This window comes from Frieseomelitta varia, unplaced genomic scaffold (assembly GCF_011392965.1).
Source record: "Frieseomelitta varia isolate USP_RPSP 00005682 unplaced genomic scaffold, Fvar_1.2 scaffold_418, whole genome shotgun sequence".
Lineage (NCBI taxonomy): Eukaryota > Metazoa > Arthropoda > Insecta > Hymenoptera > Apidae > Frieseomelitta > Frieseomelitta varia.
Window position 1 is genome coordinate 533,142 of NW_025110166.1, and position 25,177 is coordinate 558,318.

The following is a 25,177-nucleotide window of genomic DNA, read 5'->3' on the forward strand; positions in this document are numbered from 1 at the left end:
TAATTTTGTATTTGTCATTGCATCTTCTCTCTTATTTTCTTTAATAATAAATTTCCTTATTTTAACTTTGACCATTCTTGGTCCGCTTTTCTATATTCATGTTCATGTGCAATCATGTTTTGTGTTATCCTTTGATTTTCTATTTTATGCGATGCTTTCCTATTTGATAATGTTTTCTCTATATTGAATTCAAGTTGCGTAAATTCTTTGTTCAAATTTATTTTTTAACTCTTTCAAAATCAACGTCTTTTCCTTGGATTCCATAACTATGAAGACCCAGAAGAGATAATGAATTTAATAGTTATATAGATAATAGTCACATAGACAAATCCATGTCACATTCCTTAAGATACTCTACTATTCTCATACTTTGATATCTGACAAGCGAAATAATTGTCTAAAGAGTGCATATATATTCTCTCATAAGACTTTTAGACACATATATCTCTCTGAGTGCTTTTTCTTTGAATTAACGTGATTATATTAGTACAATTGTACACTATTATGAATATTATGAATATTATTAATATTATTATATTATTATATAATTATTATATAATTATATACTATTAATATTATTATATTATTATATTATTATATAATTATTATATAATTATATACTATTAATATTATTATATTATTATATTATTATATAATTATTATATAATTATATACTATTAATATTATTATATTATTATATAATTATATACTATTTTATTATATTATTATATAATTTTACTTTCCTCGAAACTTACTACTATATAACCTCATAAATTGTTGTATCCGAACTTTTCAATTGTATTTCCGAAATCTATTTAATTTTTGAACGTGCTCTACTTTTCCTACATTCATCTTGATTCTCTTTGCACGTAGAACGCTAATCAAACTTTCCGTTAAGTCACCTTTGTTATATACTTTATCATTTATTTGTGTTCTGGGAAACGTTACCATTACCTGAAATCCAGGAAGGATCGAGTTTAAATGAATTGTGAAATATATTATCAACGATGTAATACAATGGATATAATTGCCATATATTGCCAATGAACGAACTTGACGGAAAATTATTCAAATATAAAATAAAGAATCATCTTTTATTGATTCTATTATCTGATTATCGATTATCGCCAATTTCAACAATATTAGAAACATTTTGAATAATCATCGTCCAGGATTTTCAAAGAAGAATGTTTGAACGTTTTAAAGTTGGACTGTAAAGGATTAAGTTATTTATAAGATTTTTCGTTTTCAGCCAGTTTATTATTCAGAAATATATTTATTTAGAAATACTAATCTAAATTAATAATACTGATACAAAATTATACTAAAATATAAAATTACTATATTTAATTCATTCTGACCATTATAAAACAAAGTTATAATTATAACAATTGAAATATTTAATAGATCATTGGTCATAAGTTTTTTATTTCGATTTAATTTCTTCATATCAATAATATATTTTTTAGATAAATTTGATTAAATTTGTAGATATTAACGTTACTTTTACTTTGTAGATATTAAAGTTAGCTTTTACTAAATCAGAAGAAAATTTAGAACTTTCGAATTTAATATTGATTTATACGTGGCTTTAATGTATATTCTCCTCTCTTTTTAATTGACAAAATAATTATGTTATGTTTGATCAATTTCAACCTTTAAATTAACGAATTTAAATTAAAGATATTATCGAACAGGGCTCTAAATCATATAATAATTAATTTTACATATTTAATTTTACACAATAATTTTACACATTTGTGAAAGCATTTTATATATAAATGTCAAAATTTCATTCTAATAAATAAATATGTAATTAATTATTTGTTAAAGATACAATTAATATCAAAAATAGAAGTTCTTACCATCGTAAAACAATTACGTTGCTTCTAACTTAAACATTACGGATTGCGTCGAGATATTTTTCAAGACTTCCTGTCGACGAAGAAAACGCTACAATATTTGTCGAGAGCTACGAAACACTGCAAAAATAAATGAAAGAGATCAAACATGAAAAATATCGTTAGCGTGCAACTCATGGATTAGTTTGCTTAGGATAATTGAAAACATTTAGCAAAATATTAAATTTTGGAGAATCGTAAAATACCTTCTTTTCAAGCATGAATATGAAAGTAAGAATGTTTATTGTATGAATTAAGTACCGAGAAGCAAGTTTATCGTATATTTATTCATTTAAATGCCATAAATGAATAAAGAAACGAAAATTAGTAAATTTTGATAGAATATACTTATATGGTTTCCAGTATACGTTAATGTATGTAAAAGGAAATTTAATGTTTATATCTCTTGGGCTTTAATACTTTCTCTGTTAAATTCTCTTCTTGATTACTGTATTCAGGTAGGATGACCTATTTCAATTTATAGGGTGTCTTTAAATGAAAAATATTGACTTAATGATAGAGAGATCCTAAACATGAATGGAGTGAAACAGTAAACGTATTCGTGTTAAATATGTGTTTTATTAATCTATTAATCGCCTAGCTCTATTTTAAAAATCCACATCTACGGCTAAAATTAAGAGAATACCTGCTGTAAAATCGATTAACAAACATCAAACATTTGCTAGAATTCAATTAACGAAATGATACTTAGTTGACTTTTTAATAAATTCAATAATTTTATTTCTAATTTTTTTATTAAAGATGAAACAAGAAGAATACATTGAACAAAATGATTAGAAATTTCATTTTTTTCTATAGAATTACTACAGTAATTAAAACAATATTCTAAATATTCTATTAAATAATGAATTTAAATTAAATTAGGCACACCCTTTTTATCATTTTATTATTATTTTAGAATTTAGAATTTTATCAAACTGAACGTAACTATTAAACAAATGAATTAGATATTTCAAATATTTCAATTCTAATTAGAATCTTTTTACATTTATTTTTACGTTATAAAAATTATTTTTACTTTTTTTTACATTATAATATAAGTAATTTACTGTGCGTAATCTTTTTTTAGCTAAATTTCTCATTTCTTTTTTGCTTTTCTTATTTTGTTATTTTCTCAAATTTTTCTGTTATTTTCTCTATTTTTCATTTCATTCTCTTGATAGAAATAATATTCTAATAATCTCAAAATATTCGTATGCATTCATAATGGCTAGACTCGCTAAAATACAAAAAATTATTATTTCATAATAAATCTATTCATACGACACAGTTAAAAAATAGACGTTATCATCATCTGATCACATTTTGATGGGAAAATATTTGTATTTTGTATTATAATTACATTTTCAGACACAAGTATACCTACTTTATATTAAGCCCTTCAATCAAAGAGAATTCTATTCAAGAAATAATAAAAACATCGGCATGATGGCATTGAAAATTACACGGTATCTGCCGAAGGGAAAAACGTAAGAAATTCTACACGATCGCGTGTATCGTTTCATAAATAAAGAGCCAGTTACCCTCTGTCAACAGCGGTGAGAAAAGGAAAAAGAAAAAAGAAAATATTCACTGATTGAGTAATTCATCTCCGAAATATCCCGACAATCCTTACCAATTCCTCGAATCAATTGCGTAAACATTTTTTCCTCATTTAACACAGCTTTTGATTGATATGCCGAATAAAGTTACCCTGTATTAATAGTGGCCAGGAAGGGAAATTAGGGACTCCGAAAACTTGACATCTAACTCTGCATAATTATCCGGCTGACAACCTAACTCTCCTAAATATCCATGTCTCGCATGCTCCGTACCACAACGTGCCAATCTTCCTCTCCTTGTAATATCAGCAATTATCGCTGCGTCAGAAGGTTTACCCCAACATCCATCTGAGAAATTTCAAATGCGGCCGCCCATTCCCGATTTTCGTTTTCAGTTTGAGAGAACGACCGAGGTTCATATTTTCATAATTTCTGATTGCACGGTGTACGGAAGTACAAAATTTCCACGATGCACGGAAGAATGAACAATGTTGATGTTATGTCGTTAGTAATTTTTGTGTTTATGAGAAATTCAACCGTGGATACGTTGGACAAGAAATTTCGTACTACTCATATTTTGATTGCAGGAAAAGGAAGTGTGTGGAATCCCGTTTATAAGTATTAAGGCACAGTATTTATTGATTTTATACGAAATGTGAAAATTGATTGAAATTATTAAGTTAATTATTAATTAATAAATATTTTTAATGTTTATAATTATTTATAATGTAAATAATTATCATGTTATGAATGAAATGAAAGGGTCCTCTTGACTCTTAGAAGATAGTATTATTCTTTAATGAATTGAGATAGTATTATTTTATGAAGATAGTATTATTCTTTAATGTTACTCTGTATCATATCTATTTGATATGAATATTGAAGAAAATTAGAAAATATTTAATTCATATTTGTAGAAAATTAGAAGGTATTTAATAAATAAAATAATAGAAAGCTATGAAGAAGTTCTAGTTTTTATTGACTCATTTAGGCACCGTCTGCCATTTGAAAATTCCATTTATTGAGACAAAACTATTTGTAATCATGAATTTGAGAAAATAATTAACGAAAAAATAAAGCAATACTTTATATATTAGTACATAGTATAGTATATATTAGTACATATTATACTTATATATTATACTATAGTATATATAGTATATATTATATACTACATTTAGATTAATTAATTTTTTAGTTTCTTTTTTTGGTTTTTTAGATTAAATATATCTTTAAAAGAGAAAGAATCAGTTAATTAATATTAATTTGAAAAATTTACTTTGTTAATTTTGAAGACAACGAAATTTAAACACGCGTAAAAGAGAATATAGAGTTTAATTAAACATTTTAAGGATGTAAGTTTCTCCTGCCGATTTGTTCATTTAAACTTTCAACAGAAAACTCAACAAAGTCTTTTTTTCTTTGCCTCTGAAATTTCTTCACAGCATAATTCTACACACCAAGAGAACGAAAAATATAATAGTCATCCCTTTTCTCTGAAATGATGAAAAAACTCTGAATTTTTTCTTGGATGATTTCTATGATATATAGTTTTTTGAAATTAATTATTTATTCATTAAATAATAATGTACAAAAATTGTTCTAAATAATATTCTAATAAAATTACGGCGGTCGATGTCGGCGGAACAAGAATAGTTTTTCACTCACACACAGGTAGCACCACTTTTCCCGGGATAATGACTTCACTATTATTGCACTTCACTGGACAGGAACCGGACTGAACTGTCTGACCAGTGGATTTATTTCATGCATATTTATATTCGCATGTCACATACCTAACTTGGAATATTGACTTGTTAGACACCTCGTGGTGCTCTGTCTAATTATCTTGACCTTGTCTTGTTGACCCCTCGTTTATATTCTAACATCGACTCCGTATATATTCCAACATATTCTAAATGAACAAGTTTCTAAATGATTATTTTATAGATGAACTACTATTTGAAAAAAAGAGTGACGAAAAAATTAAAGTTCAATGAGTTACAATTATGGTTATATCCTTTGTCTATATTTTTCATAATTTTCCCATCATTTCCTGGAAAAGTGACTATTATATTTTTCATTCTTTTTGATGTAGAATCATATGGAAAGGAATTTTTTTGTTCCAGAAGTATACCAAAACTCGCCTATTTTAAATATCTTTTTTCGTCGCTTTTTTATGACCCCATTACCTTCTCGAACTGCTTCAATTTCAGTACCATCCAATCTTCATCTCATTCTATCCATTCCATCCATTCTATCCATTATTTTTTATCCATTCTTTTAGGAATTCGTCTAAAAGAATGAATGTAATTGGATACTTCATATAAGACCTATTTCAGAATAGGAGCCCCTAACGTTTTCATATTAGCAAACGGTATTCAATAGCAGATTAAAGATTTATTGCGCGTACAAAAATAAATCAAAAATGTAGAATAAATTTTTTTCCTTTATTTTTAAGAAAATAGACTTATATATTTCGATATATAATATATAATTTGTTAAAAATGATCTTGATACACAAGTACCTGATAAATTTTCTCGATTCTCTCGGACAAAACATTTCATTTCATATTTTGTATTAAAGAATACAACTGTTTTCATTAGAATAAAACAAATGTTATTATTCATATTATATCATTGTATTGTATGAATTTATTTATTCATATATTATATTATTATTTATTTTTATTATATTATATTGTACGATATTATATTTCATAATTTTAAAAAATCATAGAATTTGTTATTAATTATTATGATGTTTTTTATTTGCTTTAAATTTCTAATTGCAATATGGAATAGTGTGTGAAATCAAATGTACAAACGAAAACTGCATAACAACAAAACAAGCAATATTATAAATAGTAAATGTAATAACGAAAAAAATAATTAGAGAAAATATAAAGAGAGAAAAATAATTTTTATTTATAAATTTATAATAATATTCAATAAATTATCGAAGATGAACGTACGTTAATTAAACGAAGTTAACACGAACGGTAAATGTATAATGATGAAAATAATTAGTGAAAATAATTGTCTTAATATCTTAATTAATAAATGTGGGAGATATATTTAATCACCATTTTCGACAACAAAATAACTCCTCGTGCAACAGGTTTGCATCGTGAACTAATTTGATGGTGCGAGGGTTCAAGCGCACATATATAGGATTTAGTTGATTTTCTATGCCCTCAATGTACACTTAGATGCATTAATATAAAATATTTTAAAATTTTATTCTCATCGTGTATAAAAGAAACAGGATTGTTGTGATTATATTGATAAAATTTGAAACAAATCAGAAAATTTATACAGAATGGAATCCTGTTTTTAATTTATACAGGATACAACAATGGAATATCTACGGCAACCAACTAGATAAGACCTGCGGTTAGTTAACAAAACAAGGCTTCATAACTAAAAAATTTTGAAGAATAGTGATGAACAATTAACAAAATAGAAGATGGGCAGTAATAATAAATAATATGAATATAATTGTTCTGAAGAATATAATTCTTTAGAACAATTATAACCATATAACATTGTCTATAATAAATCACAGCATGCTAATACGATAATCGACAAGCGATCTGATTAGTACAAGAACATATGAAACTATGAATTTTCAAATTGCTCTGAAATTTAACATATCTCACAACGAAGTATATTTTATACAACACACATAACGTATTAAGTTGAAAAGTTTTTTATAATTAATATTTAAATATATTTATGAGACATTATATTTACTTCTAACCAACATTAATTGGATTGTGTGTAACAACTCTTTAAAATGATGCTCACTGTTTTTTTTTTTTTAAGCTGTAGATTTGTTAATGCAGAAATAGATATAAAAGCTATCAAATATAATCTTTATCTGACAATTCTGTTTGATGTTTCTTCCTGTGGTATTTGCTGCAAAAAATTAATATTTCTATGTTATATTTCAATATTATAGATTGACAACAAATTTAAATCGATTGTACCTGAATATTGCGATATGTAATTTTGTACCGCACCGTATCATTGGCGCTGCAATCGTTACTCAGTCTGACAGAAACACAGTGTAGCGATCTTTACTTCGAAGAAATTTAGATCAACGACATCTCTGTTCATTAAATCGTTTCGTCGAGATGTGTATTTAATATAAACAATAGAATATTTAAAAATAGTTAGTAATTTTATTATCACCATAGAAATGTTTACAGACACTTATATATATTGTAACCATAGTAGAAATTATTGATTCGTTATTTAACTTTCATTATTTAATCTTCATTAAATTATTAGTAATTATATATTTTGTTATATTGATAATATTTTTATATAAACAACTAAAATTAATTACGGAATTATTATTTATTTGTAGTATTGTGATATAAATTTATTTATCATCATAATCACTACACAGATGAGGTTGTGGTGCTATCTTCAGTTAATGATTTTAGACAGTGTGTGTCTGTTATCTTCACTACTTGACACAGACGAGGACATATGTGAATATCATATCATATATCTCGTCTGTGATTTCGATCGTTTTACTTGATATAGTCCTCCAATTTATTGTTCTTCAAGCATAGAGTGCGCTAGAAAACCAATAATTTTTTCACAGACGTGGTATATGATTAGGCCTTACCTTGCACCTTACGGGTTTTTGTGGCCGGAGATCTGAAATACCGACAGAGAAAAAAATCACTGGTTTTTTAGCGCACTCTACGCTTAAAAAACGGTGAATTGGAGAATTACATCAAGTAAAACGACCGAGATTGGTCAAGTCACAGATGAGGTATATGAATAGACCTGTTTGAAATTTAATTTCAACTTTGCAGCGCGTCACCATATTATAAAATAAGAAATTATTATCGCCAATTTAAAATATATTTGTACATAAGTATAAAATTTTAATTGTCATTTAATAATTCGCCATTTTATATGAATTGACTTTATTTTTATATTTAATTCATAATAGTTAAAATATAGTTCCAGTATTTTTTATAAGAAATTATATTTTATAATTTCTACTATTATATATTTTATAGAACTAGTCCTATACTTTTGACAATTTTCAAAATTTTCTTTTCAATGTTTTAATGCACCCATATCATTCCATGGGAATATCAAAGTATCATATCTAGATTTCATCATCTGTCTAAATAAATATATAATATTAAATAAATAAATGTAATAAAAATATAGCATATATTAACTTGTAAATGTTGGCGAGTACTTATAATAATATAACAAAATGCCATATCATTTCAAACTGTTTTTAATATTGTAAACTGTTATATAATAAACAATGATGAAGCATTGAATCTTAGTTAGTTTGCTTGGAAAATATTAAATCTGGACAAATTTTGATAAACGAAACATAAGAGATTGTCATTGTACTTATGTACAAATATATTTTAAATTGGCGATAATAATTTCTTATTTTATAATCTGATGACGCGCTGCAAAGTTGAAATTAAATTTCAAAGAGGTCTATTCATATACCTCGTCTGTGACTTGACTAATCTCGGTCGTTTTACTTGATGTAATTCTCCAATTCACCGTTTTTTAAGCGTAGAGTGCGCTAAAATCCAGTTATTTTTTGGTATGTCGGTATTTCAGGTCACGGGCCACAAAACCCCGTAAGATGCTTGGTCTATTCATATACCTCGTCTGTGCCCTGAGACACGAAGCCCCATTTAATGTCCGGTCTATCCTATTCTTAGTCAATGCTGTAATATATACCTTGACCGTTGACTATGATATTGGTTTTTCCTGCCATTTCTACCATTTCATGTTATAATTTTCTTTGTGAGCTTCTACATAAAGAAATACAACTCTCAATTTCACTATATCGTAAAAATAAAATATTGTAAAAAATAAATGAAAATCGAAGGAGCGCATTCCATTATCAGTGATTCCCAGTAAGATTAATTTTTAACACTAAATATGATTATATGCCTCAACTCATTTATTGCAAATAATACTTCCCCTAATAATAAATTCATGTTGGCGTCCTGAGCCAGCCATGCAAAATCAGCATTGCATTCAACGTGTCAAAAAATACAAACTTAATTTTCAAATATGCATGACTTTCGTTCAATTCATTGATATAAATTTTTTGCAAATTGACGCACGAAGCATCTAGCATCATACCTTGCCATTATTGGCAACATACCTTATTAGCAGCATTACCTGGCAGCATTAATAGCTGCGCATGTAGATAGATGTTTTTCAAGTCGGAAAACCTCTCGATCAGGTTTATCTCTAGCATACAGCCCCTTCGAAGTGGAATCGATTGGAGCCCTTAGGCAGTTGTTAAAGTCAGTCGCTTCCCAAGACTCTTGAGGGAACAGGCAGTTTAAACCTGACACAGCAAGAGAATTGTCCGATCGCGCGATCAGATTGTCCCTGCTTCAGAATCTAACGAAATTAGAAATTGCGAAATTATCGAGCTCGGGATCTGACTCGAGAGACAAAGTTCGTTTTCTGCGACCTGCAGCATTACTCGTATTAATACCGATACCGGATTTTTTATTCAGAATAGTACGTAGAAAAAGTTCAAACGTAGAAAAATTGTAGAGATCCATTAAAAAACAATACACTTTTGCGAAAAATCTATACTATACGATGATAGAGCTTCATAAACAATGTCTAATAAATTCGTATTTATTTATTACGATTTATTATTGTACGTACATACATATGTATGTTCGCTCGTAATAGTGTCACCGAATTCAATTCAAAAAATACGCAATTTTTGATGAGGAAACGGTAACATTATTTGTATTTTTTGATTTTAATTTCTATCGCCAATAGCGCTGCAGTGCAATTACTTGCCTAAGTCGATATGACAGAACGTGACATCAAAATGGTAAAGGAATCAGGTGATCCCTATCATTTTAAATCATAGATGGCATAACAATACCATTGCACGATCGGTATTTCAGAACAGGTGGCAACGTCGGGTTTAGATTTATTCTATATTTTATCCATGATTTGATTTCAATGATTGATGAAATTAATGATAGATTTTTCACTATTACTTGATCCATATTATGTATTATATATAGTATCGTACAGTATAATATTTATATAGTGAATATTTCTATTTACTATATTTTTGCAACAGAATATGAGATACGAAAATTATTTTGAATTATTTTAATTAAATATATAAATTGAAGCAAATTAAATAGGTTTACATTTTCATCTATAGATATTTATATTTAATAAAATATACATAAATATTTTCTAGTGGCCTAGATTTTAACATTAAAGTATTAACACATGTATTTACTGCCGTACGAAATTTATATATTTTGCTTATAGGATAGAATATTTAATTTTTGGAAAATATTACAATAAAAGATAAACTAATGAAGATAATCGAGTAATTTTTTATTTTAAAGTATTATCTAGTCATTCGTGTTATTTAGAATTTTTTGTCAACAGTATTCTATTTTAATCATTCTAAAATATTTATAGGAATAGAAATGCCGATTATTGGCAACCATCGTAGTAAAAGTTAACAAATATTTGAAATTCATATGAGAAATGCAAATTAAAATTAGCTCTGATGTACATATATTATCAAAATTGCGTTATATACCTCATTACATTAAAGAATAGTTCGTTGAAATAGAGTATTCTCCAGAGTTATCTTTTCGATAAAGCATAATCATCCTTAGCATTTTTTCGTTTTATGAGCGGCAAGTAAGAAAAGATTTTTATTTGGTTTGTATATGATATCTTGAGAATTCTTATCAGATAACACAATTTATATTTATACTTGCAAAGAAACGCGTGTGTTTAACACGATGAAAAAAATAAAATAAAGTGCAAAATTAGTGTTCCTGAAAATAAGCGTTTATTATATCACTGCTATGATAATTAATAATATATTAATGTTAACCAAGATAATAAATATCGTGACTAATCGTATGACAACTTCGATTTGTCTTCTTCGAACATCGAATGCTTGAATTGTGTATTTTTGTTTGAGAATGGATTTACTTACAAACACCTGGTCTCAGACAGTGGTCACAGGAACGGTGGATCACTTTACAACACAAGTGTAATACCGCTTGTATTTTTTATTGATAGACATGTTCAAGTGTTTATTCGCAAATCATCGTTTCTAGAACAGATATAGTTGAAGTTAATATTCTCGTTAGTTAACAATATCCATAATTCTAAAGCTTAATCTAACATGACAAGTTTCACCAAAGATTCCGTTTAATGTCAGATCAATTCAATCAACTGTCATTACACATTCTTTTCAAACTCCGTTTCTCTCTGAATGTCGCTACGAAGTAGGCCAACTTATCCATTTCCTGTAATCTTATATGGTAAACAATACATCTTATAAATCTGTATCGTAACATAAAGATGATTTAAATTAATTTGAGTAAACGTATCAAAGACTAAATAATCGTTTTAACCGACTAACTTTTAACCGGTTTAGTTTAGTTTGTATTAGGGGTTAAGTACAGAATACTTGCTACAAATAATCTGCAAAAGTCAGGGGACCATCTTGCATTTAAAGTGATTGAAATAATTCAGAAATGAAAAAAATATAAAAAGGAAAAAAATATTTAGAAGGAAAGAAATTTCATTTAGAAGTTGTTTAATTTTTTAAAAATATGAAATTAGTAAGTAATAAGTAATTATTTAAAGATTTTTTGAAGAAATGGTAAAGGATTATCAGCAAGAAAAAAAGAGAAGGATTATTAAATACCAAGAATATCGAAGAAAAACAAGATAGGAAGCTCTCATAATATTAACTGACAGCATAATTTATTTATGATTTCTAGAATCTCTCTCTTATTTATGATTCCTTTTTTTTTTTGATTCACTTTTTTGTTTTTATTCTTTACAGTTATCACTCATAAGAGTGTCCCTATGAGCACACATTATCTTTAGTTTAATTTGGATGCTTCACACCTTTTTTCCAAATTATGAAGATGATAACAGCAATACATTTGATATATAGGGCATCTTACTTAAATCTAATATGTAAATTATTTTTGCCACTTGAAGAAAAAGAAATGATTAGGAGTTTAAATAACTTCAGTTTGTCAAAGATTGACATTTTTATGGTGGATTAAAATGGATTGATGTTTGTCTTGTGAGCAGATCGATCAATGCAAATCATCCTACAATTCATTGCACGAATCAATGTTTTTATCGACTAAGATCGCGACTTATCGTGTTAAGTATATTTCTCAACTAAAAGATTTATTACGATTCTTTATAAACAATTTCAAATAATTTTTATTTATTTATTTTTTTCAAATTTTCATAGTTGCAATTGGATTTAACTCTTAGAAATTAACTTGGAACTATCATAATACTTATTTTAAATATATAACTTAAATATATAACTAAATTAATAACTTAACTGATTTTCTCTTTTAAGATAGGAAGCGTACAGAATCATCTAACTTTGCTAATTATTTGCAAACTATTTGTTATATAAAAAAATGTTTCCAATAATAGTTGAATATTTTTGAAGGAATTGTGTAATGTAAATAAATAATTTTTCATTATTTTATTTTTTCTCGAGATACGAAATAATATATTAAGTTATAGTTGTACTAAATATAAGAATAAAAATATAGATTATACTATAATAATATAATATCTTCTTCTTACATTATCATTGTCTTATATTATATTAATCGTATTTTATACATTATTCAATATAATTGTTGAGAGAGATATTTTGGTATTGTAAAATTTATTTATTGCTTCAAAAGTAATTAGATTTAGACTATTTATGATTTGGATGATACTGTGCGGTGATTTCCTATTCGCTTCTATTAATTATTTGTTAGTTCGCCATAACGTACGTACTATAATGAAAAGTCCCTTGAAAGAAATAGGGGTCTGATTGATTGTTTCTCATACATTTTTAAATATAATAATATAAATATAATACATTAAATATAAGGGCCAGGTAACCTAACGTAGTGAGTAAGAGAAAGGATCACTTCCTTTACCCCTTTACTATGTGGGATTTATTATTTCTACATTATGTTTGTTCGGAAATTGACTCATTGATTCATAATCCAGGTTTCGTATAGTCATGTCAGTAAGTTTTAGGATAGTTCTCAATCTAATAAAAATCAGGCTATAAATTCTCTGGTTTCATTAATTTTATAGTACCAAAGTTTTTTCTCTATTTTTTAATTATATACTATCTTTGACAGAGAATTGTGTTTCCTTTCAGTTATTAACTGTTGTTGTCATAATGTTGCAACTACCAACTTTTCAATTGCCAATTATATTAATACATCGAAATTATGTTGCAAGATGATACCGAAAAATTATTCGGCATCAATGACGTGGCAGATGGCAATGTCATTGCCAGAGGATTTGCTACGGCCGTTGAAACTCGTCGTGTCCGGGAAGTTGGTCCATTAACTCTTAACATTCTCGCGTTAACGCCGTTTATTACGTGGGCGTAATGTAATACCTTCGCGTGGACCATTTTATCGAACCGCACATACTTCCAAGTATGTAAGTTAGACGCCAATTATTGAAATTATCAACAGCCAAATGACAAAACATGTGAAAGTGCATAATTTTACGTTCTGATTCTATAATTATTCTGGAAATCGATATTAAAGTGAACTGAAAGTTATATCTGAAAGAAAATTTTTCTTTATAAGTGAACTATGTATGTACATATGTACATCTTTCCTATATATAACAAATTCATTTACAAAGTAGACAATGGGATATTGATTTTAATTATTCAAAATTTAAAACAGAGATTTCATTTATAGAAGCTTATTATTATAGAAGAAGCTTTGATGTTCTTTGCACCATTCATTTATATTCTGTTTTGTATCTTTATCAATAAAATTAAGAATTCTTTTCTTAAAGAATAAATTAAATCAGAATGATCATGACCATGTAATGAGAAGTTCAAGAAAAACCTTTCATTATCGTAATAACTAAGCACGGTGAATACTATCATGTTATTAATTCTTATGCTATGAAAAACGAAATTACAAAAATCATCTCTTTCAGTTATTATGCTCGTCTCTTTCCGTTCACAAGTTATATTTCTTTAATAATCCTATGTATGAAAGTATTTTTATAATTTTAATAATTTTATAATTTTTAAACATTGATGAAGATTATAATGTTCATTTTTCTCTTTTTCGTGAAATAAACTTTCAGAATAAATTCTCATTTTATAGACAGATTTACTTTTCGTATTTTTAATACTATTATTATGATTTTAGTGAGTAGAACATATATGATTGTAGAACATTATAGATATTTCTAATTTAAAATATATCCATTTGAGTAGTTTATTGTAATGGCAAACATAAAAAATTTTTTTATTTTTAAAAAATTGTAATTCTGCGTGTATTCACTCACATGGGTATATATAAATAGTAATCTTCGCTTAACTTGATAAGATATGTCGCGCGAAATGTGTAAAGCGAAAGTCGAAATCCTTGAAATCTTTATACTAACGATAAGTGAAATATTCTCATCTACTTATGACATCCACGTGGAAGACTGTTGTTAGATGAATAATATTGCTTCTTATATTAGATACAATAATTTATACGTTCTAATTTTAAGTAGATATATTTAATCATTATCATTTAAAATTCATATAATATTCGATGATATAAGAGGTAAAAATTATTGTTAATAAAGTGTCAAAATATTTTTCCATTGTGTTTTGTCCAAATTATTAATGCATCATTTTTTCAAATCTGTATTTTTCTTTTCTATTAAAATTCAAAATATAGATATATTTATTGTTGATATATATATGTGTATTTACTGATGATAATAATAATATTCGGATTAAATATTTGGACAAGTATTATTAGAATAATATAGTTATAAATAATATAAATAAGTGTTATTAATTAGATATTAAAATAATTAAATATAATTAAAATTAAAATATAGTATAAAAATAATTAAAATAATAATTACAATTATAATTAGGATAACATGATTAGAATAATAATAGATATCCAATTTATTTATTTATTACTATAATATTGATAATATTGTTATTAATCTAATAATTTTTTAAACAATAAAACAATCTTTTGCGTATAAATACTTACTATTAACAATTATTATAGTGTACGATGTAGAATGAATAAAACATCGATAAATTTTATTCTCTTTTTTCATATTGTTTTCACTACTTTTTAAATTTCTTATTCATTTCTCGTTTACTATTTTCTTTTTCTAGTCATTCTATTAGTATCGAAGTACATAGAGTGTTTCAAATTTAAATGTCAAAATACATTAGTAATAAAGTTTAATTAAACGTATTAATTTCCATGACCATATGATTCGACGTGTATCGCTTTCAATTCATCATTTACATAATTAGATTGTCATGGAATGTTTTATGTTTATGTCCAAAAGGTACACGTGTCTGTAATTGAAGAGTGTAATTCTGTTCATTGCAGAACGTGAAGGTTAACTCGTATTACGGTAGTTAAGGTTAGTAATGATTTATATACAGATGACAATGTTTATATCATTAATTTTGACATAAATTTTTGGTAGAATAAGATGTTTCTAGAAATGAGTAGATTTACATTATAATGTTCTTCGATAATTGAGTTTCGTGTAATTTTGTAGGGGAAGGAAGTTGAAATTTAATTTTTATTCAAAAGATAAGAGCAACTTTTATATAAAATTTTATATACATATCATAATAATATATCAATAATTAGATTTTCAGATTTACAGAGTTTGAGAAAAAATAACTAGATTTTATATTAAAATAGAGTAAATATGAATAAGAATAATTAGATTTTATATTAAATTATGTTTATAGTATATAATTAAATTTATATATTTTGAATTAGATTTATATTAAACATCATAGTAATTTATATGTATTATATAAATATTTACAAAACAAACGATATTACGGATTTTGAAATATGTTGTGAACATATCGTAATATTCTGAACAATTTTTCCTTATACATGTTACTGCCATCTGGCTTTAAATTGCGAGATGTTCACAAAAATATTTTTGTCATCCTGTATTGTATCTCTAACATTTGGAATATATTTGTATCAATTAAAGCCATCAATATAGGTTTGAATTAGGTTTGGATTAGATTTAAATGCCTATATTGATAGCTTTAACAGAGTACAAAATTTGGACAAAAATCATTCAACTTAACTATGAGATAAATTTAATACACAATAACATAAAATATATAGAATGTACCTGGTAAAAAAGATAATGCACAACAATTAGTATTATGTTTATCATATATATATTAAAAAAACATTTAACAGTTTTTAAATAATTATATATATATGTATAATTATTTAAAAATTTTTTTATTTACCTTGAGTACAGAAACCATTCGTACATTCAATTAAAAATTTAAACTCTTCTAATTTTGTAAAAAAAATTAAATTTTAAGGTATTGTTGTGAAGAAGATACTTAAATTTTAATCTTAAAAATCGTGGATTTAGTTATAAACAAATTTTTTTCATATTTTCATACAGATGAATTTGCAAAATTTTCGAAAGAAAAATATCTTCATTTATCCTTTCCAAAATGATATAAAAATAAAACGAATTCGGATTTAAAATGAACTGTGTTGGATTATTGATTTTTTTTCTGAAATTAGAGCAGTTTAAAGTATCTATAATTTTTCATTGAGTACAAGTACTTGCAATAGCCACTGTATATATTTTTGTTAGGTAATAGTGTTATAGTGTCTAATTTTATTAGTAAACAATTTCAATAAGAATGTTAAGTATAATTAATGATAAACAAGTACTGCTAATACATTAGTGTTTGAAAAGTGATAAAGAATAATTGATTTCGCCTAAGTTGTGTAATATTTTAAAAATATCAGGTGAAAGTTGGTTCTATATAAATTAATATATTTTGATATTACTGTTATCATTTGAAAATTAAACAATCAAATTTTAATATTAAAATGTTAATAATGTTTCTAATTTTATATTATAAATGTAATTTTTGAAATATTTCTGAAATATTATCGATTCGTTATCACATTTTGATTCGTTGACATAGCAAAGTGTTTGAACATATCGAAATACATATTGATTCATGAATCATCAAGCCAAAAGCGACGATATAGTTTCAGAAAAATTTATTATACTTACGTAAATTCAACAAAGATATATAGAGTAAAAATAATTCTACGTATAAAATAGAGAATTGCACAAAACTCACAACAAAAAGATAATTTCATGAAACTCATGCATTTTATTAAATGATTGTGTTGGAAGTATTTGAGTGTAGAAAATTATACTTAAACGATGATTTGATGAAAACGCTTTGTGATAGGTATGATAGTATTGCATCACGATATCATTTATATGTATTCTTGAGAAGTATAAATTCATATTGAATTAGTTTTCGAATTTTATGTATATGAATCTGTATTTAATTTATTTTATTCTATTCATCAAAAAAATATAGACTTCAATTAAATTGATCTTCTTTGTGCTATTTATTTAACTAACGTAAAATAAATAATTTTATCTATTTATGTAATTTAACGAACAGTAAAAAACAACAATCAAAGATCAGCTTCTTAAAGAAGAACGATAAAACAATACAATAAGTTAACATTATACATATCTGTTCATACAATTTTAATGAATAGTAGTGAAAATTGTATGAAATTGTTTTAGAATGAAAAATTTGCATGAAAATTGTTTTAGAATTTCATAAAAATTTCACTAATCTCAGTTTAATTAATACTAATATATAATAAATACAGTTTTATGTAGTAATGAAAAAAATTTGTATGAAAATTGTTTTAGAATTTCATAAAAATTTCATTAGTAACTGATTTCATTAGACCTGAATCTAATTAATACTAGTACATAATATATACAATTTTATATAGTATTGAAATAATTTATATGAAAACTGTTCTAGAATTTGACTAGTGACTATCTAAATCTTTGATAGTGAAACTACGTCCTTCAGTTACTGATACTGTCCGCACTGCAAACACGTTGCTGCAAATTTCCTCGATTGCCTGATAACATCGATATCAGGAGTAGGTAAGTGAATAAATACGAAATATTCTTCGAATCAAACAACGCGACTTTTTATACGTTGAAGACTGATACATTTCTAAGAGACGTTGTTCCCGAAACTAAAATGCGTCATACATATTTGATAATGTCAGTGCATTACATTATTATTATTTAGTTTACATTATTATTATTGTTATTATTATTATTCTTTCGTACGAATATGAATTAATTGTGGTGAAAAAAATATTGGACTAGAAGTGGAAATCACAAAATAATAAATCGTTAAAATGTAGGTGCAAAATAATTTCTGTAATGAGAAATTGTATGTTTTGTTATTCACTTTGATTACAGAGAATTGAATCATGTAAATAATTGATATGGTATTTCTATGTTTTAATAAATAATAACTAAATAATTTATTGATCATCTAAAAATGGTTCTTCTAGGACCTATATTTAAAATATACAATAATATTTACAATGATATAAGTACACATTTAAATTTCCATATATATGATTATTTTTCATACAATTATTTGAAAATTTATTTAGTATTTCATAGAACAAATATTTTTCACACCATTATCTTATTTTCTTAATACATATATTATATTATATGTTACATATAATAATTAATATATTATTTTATTACAATTGTATATATTATAATTTATATCTATACAATACATATTTATATTACTGTGTAATGTATTATATATTATATACTAATGTATTAATATATATCATATATAATATACATCTAATTTAAGTATGTATATAAACATTTGCATGATTAATAATATTAATTTGGAAATCAGTAAATTACTGCATTTTGCTACATCATTGTATAATACAATGAATCAGTAATCAAGATCAGTCAGTGCTGCATTATTACAACCTAGTTTTCATTTCGTTTTCATCAGAAAAGTGGAGAAGTGATGAAGTTTTACTAAAGACTGATTTCATTAACAAGAATCCACAAGTTCATCGAATTATAACTACTGTCAAACGATTCTCGTTCGTACCTCTTAAAGAGAAATGAAACAGAGAGGAGAGAGAAATGAAAGAGAGAAAGGGAAAGATAAACAGAGGGATCGGTTATAATGGCTTTTGATCGGCGTTGTCGACGCGACGTCTTGAAGGTTGACCGGAAATTCGGAAGAGGTGGTCGGTTCTGAAGAATTAGCACTGACCTAGGGAAGGCCTCGAGGTCGTCGATGGCACACATTCCGAGTGCGCCTATATTAAGTTAACTGCTTCATAGCTGCCGATTGGACAGCCGGTTTGCCATTGCCAACATATAGGTATACGCAGGGCATAGGCAATGCCAATTGCACGCATCCGCAAATTTGCCACCAACTGGCACGCTTATGTTATAGAGTTACTGCGGCTCTATCTAAGTGGTTCCTCTCTCTAAGACATTGTGTAAAGGTGTGCTCACAACGATTTCTTTGTTGTCTAATATGTAGGGGGGCTCTAGCAATTACATGTTGCTTAACATGCGCGAACTGTGCATGTATTCAGGAATCGAAACTGGAAAAAGAAAGGAACGGGAAAAGAAAGCGGAAGAAAGTAGAAACTTGCGTTTGTATAGTTTCTCTTTTAACGCTGTTTGGAAAATAAAAGTTCTTAAAGTTTATACCTTGTAATAAAATTACATTTAAAATCATCCGCTGTATATTAATTTGCACTCCTTGTATACCGATCTTATACATCAATTATTGCAAGCGAATAAAATTTGAAGAAACTGATTCAAGTTTAAAATTTCATTGGGAAAGTAATATGACTTAATAGATGTGTTTCTTTACAAAGAACATTGAAAAATAGCACAGCGTATTTAAACGATGTTAATTTAAAAACATTCTGAAGAAAGTACGAAGCTAGAGCGAAGTATTATACATGTGATGCATAATGCAATAAACTGCAATCATTGTTTCTTCCACTAACTTTGTTATACTCAGGCTCATTGCCATGCATGTAGCTTTAATAGGATTGTAAGTATTGTAACCAATCTTTATAAAATCATAATGATCGTTTAACGCGTTCAAACAACTTAACATTTTTCTATGATTTTTATTTACGAAGAATATATTTTCAAAATACTGTTTATATATATATATCAAACTTTTAGACCGTGTTTGCTTTTATATACGTATATACATAAAATTAGTATCTATTTTGATGAGTAAATATCATATAAAATTAAAATAAAAGCACGGTCTAAAAGTTTGATTTTTAAATTATAATACATTATTTTATTAATACATTACTTTATATGTCTGTAATTTTAAAATATATTTTTATACTTATTTTATATTCTTTCTTTTTAGGTAATCTGTCAATTAAATTAACAAGCAAATGCTAATAAATATTTGCTATATTTTTCTTCTCTTAAGAATAATTATAATTGATCGTCTCACAAGTCAGACGTAGGTTGCTAAAGGAAATGATATTACATATATCGCATTCACACCTGTGTCACTGGTCGCTTTACATGCCAAGGTTGTAACGCAAAACGGTATTTGCTCATAATGTTAATTTATTTTTTTGTGAATCTTAAATAATGAGCTCTGAAATTACACAATCATCAGATGATTTATTCTAAATTATAGTTTTGCGAGTTTTAATTGTTTCCAAATGTCTATTTATAAGTAACGTTTACAAGTACATGATATTTATTTAACTGGACTGCAAGTTTATGTGTAATTGGAAGACATATATACAGAAATATCTAAAGTTATTTATTGTAATATATAATAAATGAAATAAATTCTTATTTAGGTTCCATTTTTTTAATTATGCTTACAAAAATATGAAAATACATAAAATTTCGTAGCCTATCTATGAATGTCTTCAAAGGTTGCAATAGTTTAAGATAAACAAAGGTGTGTAATTTGTTTTATATTATTTTTCTCTATAATACTGATATACTTTATCAATATTATTATTTTATGTAACAAAGATAAGTATATTAGATAAGTATGATAAAAAAAGACGGATTTCTAGAAAATATCAAATAGTACCTTTATATGTATCAAATATATGTATATCAATATTTACTTTGAAATATACTCTGAAAAAATAATTCATATATCATTATCGGTACAAGATTACATATTAAAAATTAAAATATTTAATATCAATATATAATTAAATTTTTATAAAATTTCGATTCTTTTTTAAGTTTTCCAGATTCAAAACAAAAGTTGACCATAAAGAGGATCATAAAAAAGTTGACGGCAATGATCCCTGACCAAGTAACATTTGACTTGCAATAATATCCTAATCGTCGATTTGTAATAGTCGTATGCTTACCAACAGTGAAGCAATAGACATGTTAGGCGTTTAACTCAACTCGATTCACTCTGCTTCTCCGCTCGTAGGAATCTTTTTCTGGGTCAGAAAATATACGACGAGTGTCGGTCGATATGACTAACAATAAGTCATAGACCAGAAGCCACCTCAGAGAATTCTCTTCGCTGCGCCAGTGCTCGAGATGATGGAGACGCGAATAAGTGATAATCGATAATCGAATGCCTCGCTCATTGTGAAACAAGACTACCGAGGATAGTCTAAAAAAATTAATGTATTTTTTATTTCCGCTCGTAAAGTCATTTTAATCGGTCATTCTATTGCTATTCATTCGTTGCGAATTACGTTTTATGTACGCGTGGTTTATCTTTAGTAGATGTTAGTAGAAGTTTACTCGTAAAGAATGTGAGTCCTAATAGGATGCTTTGCAACGTAAAATATTCTTTTCAATTATACTTTGAAATTTCATTACGATTTCAGTGATTGGTAATCTTATAGTTATAGCGCGAAAGTAAGTGATATTTAATGTAGTATATTAATGTAATAGTTTATATGTTTAAATTAATATAGCTAAATTACAATATTAATATTAATATATTTAAATTAATTATTTAAATTGATAAATTTAATATTCTCCAATATTTAATATTTTACGTTTTGTTATATTTTAACTATTTTCTAGTTTTAATTCTAGTGTTAAATATATTAATTTAAATATAATATATATTGATACATATCATAGATTTATCAATGTGATCAAAATGAACAATTTATAATTTTTCAGAGAAATTTTATAGATTTATAGCGGTGATTGATTTTTCATAAAAAAATATATGTTCTTTGTTATAAAACAATATTCTTTGCATTTTAATTTTTCTGGCACAAATTTTATATTTTAGTCATGGGTAATTTTATTGTTAATTAATGACATAAATTTTATATAAATTTCAATGCTCTAAAGTGAATAATATATTCACTGCAAATTTAACTGATAATTATACGACATAAAAGTGAAATATTTTATTTTTTATTCAACTAAAAGACAATTAAGTATTCATTACCTATTTCTATAACAAAAATTAATTAAATAATTAGTGAATTATAACTTGTTTCTATGTCTCAATTATAATGTAAGTTTTTAGATATAAATTTTTACTGTTATATTTATTTACAAGTTTATAAACATATATACATATTTTGCAATTACAAATTATTACTTTTTAATTTTACATCGGTTAAGGGTTGATGTTATTTTCTTAAGTTTTATTTTAAATTTCAATAAAATTTAAGAAATTAATACTATATAAAAATTTAAGAAATTAATACTATATAGATTATATCATATTTTAAGACTATATTATTATAAGACTATATAAATTTTTTTTACATTCATTGCATATACTTTTGGAAATTTTATTTAAACGTTTTTTTCAGCTGTTCTTTAATGAAGTGATTATCAATATACGTGGTTTAATTTTCTAAACGTAAATTTTCTTGTATAAATAATAATAAATAATAACATGACTAATATTTAGACTGTTGTATACAATAATTTATATATGACAGAGTGTTTGTATTTATATCCAACATTAACATGAAATATAATTGTATGACTGCAATGTTATAATCACCGTGATTGCAATCTCGCGCATAACATAAATTGCTAACAGTAAGTGAATAATTAAACATGCTCCAGATAATCGATTGGTCGAGATTGCTATGAATAATCACTTACAGGTATGTGTAAAATCTTTACGCTTACGTTTATTTGAATTTTCGTGATCAATATTTGTTATTCGAGTCCTTTTACTTTTTATTAATTTATAAGTAATGCAAATTTTTATGTATTTATGTATAAGATGAGATATTCAAAGTACAATATTTCTTATAATATTTTAATAGATGAAATAATTTTCTATCTTCATTATCTTCGTAAAAATATAAATCCGCAATTTCTTTATAAATATTGATTGAGTTAAGAAAACATATTTATATGGTTTCACTTACATTGAATTGTATTACCAACCCTTTTTAAAATTGCTAAATTGTGGAACAGATATATCATTTAAATTCTAATCACTAAACTAAAGAAACAATTAATAGGTTGCAGATTTTATATATTTATAAAGAATTTAAAAATGCAAAAATACATACAATGCACGTAATATGTAAAATTATATTATATATTTATATATAAATAATTTTCTATTTAGATTCAATTTTTTTATTATCTTCATAAAAGATTGCATAAATAATCATAGTTATAAATCAGTTATATATGTCAACTGATATATATATATATATGATAGGAAAAAGGATAAAAGAAATGAGAAACAAATGATTAAGTAGTATTTCATTATATATGGATAAAGGAAATCGAAAAACGCATATAATATAAATATTTAAAATATTTAAAGTATAATATTCCTTATAATATTTAATAAATACAATAATCTTTTACCTATTTCTTAAATAATCTGCATAAATATCCATATTCTAGTAGTTATTCACAAATATTAATAAATATTAATAGAAGCGGGATTAATAGAAAGAAAGAATAAAAAGGATAAAAGGATAAAAGAAATGAGGAACAAGATTCCGTAATTATTTAGTATGTCATACATGCAAGCAATGCATTCGATAAGCAAAAATATACAAAACATTGAAAGTATCTCTTATAACACTCAATGAATGCAATAATTTTCTACTTTTTTATTCTTTTCATTATCTTAAAGTACATAAAAATATAAATATTTACAATTTTGTAATTACATGCGAATATAAATTAATAGAAGCGGAACGAATTATGTAACGTCAATTAATAGACTAAACAAAAGAAACAGGAAATGAGGTTTCGTAATTATTTAACATATCATCACATACACAATGTAACAATACAACAATGTATAAAATATTCGAAGTACAATACGTTTATATATAAATAGTACCCTCATATAATAAATAGAATAATTTTCTACATAAGTTACATTTTTTTTTTTTTATTTTAAAAAAAAAAAAAAAAAAAAAAAAATAGGAACATTCGCAATTGCTCACAAATATCAATTAATATTTTTAAGAACGAATTACGTAACGCCGACTAACAGAGAAAAGGATAAGAGAAATAGGAAACAAGATTTCGTAGTTATTTAGCATTTCGTCATACATGCGTAAAAGACATACCTGGGAGATTGGCGTTCTTCAGAATGATTTCACCGGTTCCCCAGGAGACAGATCGCGCACACCTATCACTACTAAAGTGTGCATCACGAATACGTGGTGGGGCCACCGTGCCAAGAGAGCGAGCGGGAGAGTTGGCAGCCCTGCTCGCTGACTACGTTCTCTCGCTCGTGGGACTGTC

The 25,177-nt window shown here is 25.8% G+C and overlaps 1 long non-coding RNA gene across 3 annotated transcripts; it reads right to left on the reverse strand.

The window, feature by feature from the left end:
- Positions 1–751: 751 nt before the first annotated feature.
- On the reverse strand, positions 752–25,104 carry LOC122531832. 3 transcript variants are annotated; one of them, XR_006307408.1, is made up of 4 exons: positions 25,000–25,104; positions 11,673–11,803; positions 11,481–11,600; positions 752–954 (listed from the first exon to the last, which is right to left on the reverse strand). It is a non-coding gene; the product is annotated as an uncharacterized LOC122531832 (long non-coding RNA). The 3 variants fall into 3 exon arrangements; XR_006307409.1 differs by lacking the exon at positions 752–954 and adding an exon at positions 10,998–11,316; XR_006307407.1 differs by lacking the exon at positions 752–954 and having other exon boundaries at positions 11,397–11,600.
- Positions 25,105–25,177: the final 73 nt, after the last annotated feature.